We start from the raw sequence: 4,168 nt of genomic DNA, 5'->3' as shown, positions 1-4,168 counted from the left end.
CTGTTAAAAAATAAATCAGTAAGGAAAAAGTTGTTCAAAGGATATAATAAAATAAGAATAAGAATTAAAGAAAAATAATTAGTAACTACTACGTCACATGAGTATTAGAAATTTTAAAAAAATGGCTTGAGATTGAGGTTACCAATTTCTTGCGGTTTGAGCTTTTTAAAGTAGGAAACACTTAAGTTAACCTCTGATTCAGTGTTCTCATCAGTGTGTATGTATCGGAAGGCAAACAGTTTCATTTCATCTCTTATGATGATTTGATTGTATGCAGAGCATGTCAAGTTGTAGGAATTAGCCATCACAAGGATGAAAATTCATCTGAAAACCAAAAATGCTTCAACAGACTATAGTTCATTATCATATATTTCAAGCACCTGTCAATAATTTGAAGGTCTTTCATAACACACTCACAAATTTCAAGTCTGGCAACAACCCAAATATTTTATTCACATTATAACCTTGCCTATTTGACAGTAGAAAATCAAAGTCAATAGAAAGTCAACAATAAAAGTTTCGAAACAAAACAAACAGCAGTTTTATTATATACCAATTAGCGCATGCTTGTTCAGCCATCTTTCTGTTACAGAGATGACTGTCAATGACTTTCCAGCAATCCACAGCAGTTCCCGTTGTGTCAACATCAAAGAAAGAAATTGAATATAATTGGTTTAATCTTTTCCATTCAACTGGATCTAGGGTAATCTTCTTCCCTGCCCTACTTACATTTGGTCCATCTAATTCCTGCAGTAAAAAGAAAAGCCACACAATATGTATGGAAAAATTTTTATTGAAGGTCGACCAGTGAAGGAGGGTATCCTCTGAAGTTTCCTCCTCTGATGGCGTACAGTTAGGTGGTGAAGTTCTCATCATTAAATATCATTAAGGATACTGGAATGTGAACGGCATCCCGCAGCACTGACCAAACAGATGCAAAGGTGTATGTTTAATTAGTTCCATTGGTTTTAATCATATGTGGACAAACTTGGCTTGACGTATAAATTTTTCAAGATGTTTTTTTTGTATATAAACTTGGGCGGTGTTGAATATTTAAATAAACTACCAAGTCTCTTTATGGATCATTCGTGTATGTATAGAAATAACTTTGTCATCAAGTTTAATGTTATGTTGGTGGAAATTGAGTGACACTTTGCTTATATACTGCACCATAATGGAATAAATAACCATACATGAAAGTCCACAATAGCAAAACCTGTGGTCACAATCTCAACTCTCCTTGGAATGTAAGAATCGCTGATATTCTTCTTCTCGATGCAATAAGCAATGCTGTTGGGGTTCCTTTCTCTCAGGCACACCATGTGGACAAATTTGTGTCTGAACAGTTTCCACCACCTGAAGGTCTTTTTGGCATTGCATTTGTTTTCCACATACTAAGCTAGCTTAACATGCTTTGCCTCTCCACCTTGCATTTAATTGAGGCCCAAGCCTCAGATGTTAAACTTCCTGGTGTGTGTTGACATGAGGTCTTTAGCTTTCCCACTTGTTCAATGCGCACCTCAACTCTTGAGTAAATAGAAACTGCATCTCTGAATTTGACTACAACAAATGCCAAAGTGTGAAGTTTCACAACTGATCCTTTTGAAAGAGAGTTGATCTTCAGAAGTTCCTTTATCAAAGTGGCAACATGCCAACAAAAGTACTTTGATTCAAGCCACTTGAATCCATATGAGAATGTAATGCACATCAATGCTTGGCAGAACTGGTTTTCAGCTGCACTCTCTGTTGTAATACAGGACACAAACCAGACTCACCTCAATGAAGCAACAACAGTCTCTGATCTCCCAGAAAGTTCCCTTCTGCTTGCAGTTTTGAAATGCCTGAAACGTCAAGTGTGGGAGACTACACAAGGTCTTTCTTTTGTGGTTCAGCGAGAAGGGAAAGAAGTGTTATGTAGAGGCTCCGCCTTGAGTAAATCAACATACTTCCCCAACAGAGGAACAAATTCTTGTCTCAACTTGTTTTGAGCAATAAATTTGGTAATATGACTTCTTTGTTTGCCCATGGGATCTTTAAGTCTTTTCTTCGACTTTTCCACCATGCTTGTGGATTTCTATTCAATTTCTCTAAAGTGACGGAGAATGTGAATAACGATAAAACTATTGATTTTTTCCACATCTTCAGTGATATTGCTATCGGGTCTGAAAATTCACCATCACTGAATTGAAATATCATAGATTGTTATGTTATACTACTGATATCAACCTTTAATTACTATAAATAAGCCAAAAAATCCAACGATTTTGCTTAAGCTGCCTTGAACTCAGGGCTGTATAATGACTGAGCAATTATTGCACGAGACTGAGTATGATATGAAGAGTTATGCAGAGGGTTATCCGCCAAAGCCGAAGGCTTGAGCCCCGTGGATAACACCCTCCGAGATCTGTAGATCTTCATATCATACGAAAGCCGAGTTCAATAATTGTTTAATTATTCATTCAAAATATTTACACGGCAAAACAAAACGGTAACTGAAAATAATTTAGTGAATGTGACGCTTGCGACGAAAGAGGAAACTTCGAGGGGTGTCGCTAGGCGTGTTTTCTAAGTGTCGCTGATGTGGGGACTATTTTACCGGTCGTAGTGAAACCACGAAAACCAAGATGACGATTAACGGTGTTTATTTAGATCACGATCACGATCGTAAACTGAAATTACAATAATATAACGAATGCATGAATCTACTTGAATTGGTGCGAAAGGCATGAAAGAAACGCTTTACGTGCCTATGTCGATAACGCGATTAAAATAACAACAATTAACGTGAATTAACATAAACAAATCATAAAAGGCTAAATTAAAACTACTCGAGATTCAAAGATCGGCTACACGATGACCATTTGCGGCTGATTAACAGCCCAAAGACTGAAATGTGGGCGTTGCTGTGTGAGCATCTAGTTCTTTCAAAATACTCCTTTGATTTCAAGATAATTAGTTGTACTGTTGTACAACACAGTACATATGTGCGCTATCGCCTAAGGTGAAAAACTAAACTTAAATATATTGAAATAAAACTAACAAATCACTTACATATCGGTCCCGCTTGTGCCAAAGGTTTGGAACGAAAGAACGAAGGTACTGCTGTTCAAGGCGAAATCTTGCGAAACTCTGGCTTAAAGGGACGCTAACTTAGCTTTTATATGCGCGTGGTGACGCTAAAAGATCCGATTACAAACCAATAAGGAAAAGATAAACATTGTAACTACGATCGTAACTAGGCACACAAAGTAATTGTTAATTGATCAAATAAAAAAAAAAGGCTGTTCTTTTGTTCGATATCCTTAACAGTGAATGATATTAAAGTTACTGTACATCATTTACTCGAAAAGTGCCAAAATTACGCTTTCTGTTTGTGTTGCGGTCGGTAGATTCGTTTGCTATGTCAATGGTGGAAAGCCTGTCCGTTCTTTCTTTGTGTATGTTTAAAACTGTCTTATGATGTCGTCAAAACAAAAATAATCACCATCCTTCAGCAGCAATTGTAAGATTTCCATCTGGACGGTTAACACTGAAATATTAACATCATCGTTGTACAGTTTTTCCATAAACTTTAGCTATTCGGATTTGTCCTGCGAATTGAGGGTGTTAATTAAGAGAGACTCCATCTTTGCATACGTATCAAAGCTTGGCTGGTCAAACCGCTGGTCAATAGCGTTCATCATCAAGTCAATAGCTTCAAAGTATATTCGCCTGTAATAGTCTTGTGCGGTCACAGAATATGTTGGCTCTCCAGTGCTAATTTCAATTCTTCTTGGCGCGCGAGTTCTCCTTGGTAACATCGGTCCACTCATGGAGGGATAGCTTTTACTTTTCAGTAAAACTACATCATAAAATGATCTGAAGCTCGTATCGCTTCGCATCTTCTGCAGAACGTCTTTTGTAAGACAAGCTACAATAAATTGGCTGTTCTGAAACGCATTAAATTCCTACCTCAGTCCATTTTGGAATCTATTTGAACTCAACTATTCCTAGTGTTGTGTATAATATTGTTTGGGGCTCTGTTTCTTCGGAACTTAGGGAGGATATTGAACGTATTCATATGAGGGCATTAAAGATTGTCTACAAGCTACCCATGACCACTCCAACTGATGAGATCAAGAAGTTGAGGCAATGGAATCCTACCTCGTCGTATTATGTAAAGATGCCG

General features: G+C 37.3%; 1 long non-coding RNA gene across 1 annotated transcript; it reads right to left on the bottom strand.

Annotated features, from left to right (window-relative positions):
- Nucleotides 1-376: 376 nt before the first annotated feature.
- On the bottom strand, nt 377-3,631 carry LOC131783152 (uncharacterized). The gene is made up of 3 exons (XR_009340096.2): nt 3,485-3,631; nt 3,052-3,176; nt 377-2,087 (listed from the first exon to the last, which is right to left on the bottom strand). It is a non-coding gene; the product is annotated as an uncharacterized lncRNA (long non-coding RNA).
- Between the last annotated feature and the right edge of the window lie 537 nt (nt 3,632-4,168).

The sequence above is a fragment of the Pocillopora verrucosa genome, chromosome 12 (assembly GCF_036669915.1).
Source record: "Pocillopora verrucosa isolate sample1 chromosome 12, ASM3666991v2, whole genome shotgun sequence".
NCBI classification, from domain to species: Eukaryota; Metazoa; Cnidaria; class Anthozoa; order Scleractinia; family Pocilloporidae; genus Pocillopora; species Pocillopora verrucosa.
This window is presented reverse-complemented; position numbering and strand designations above follow the sequence as displayed.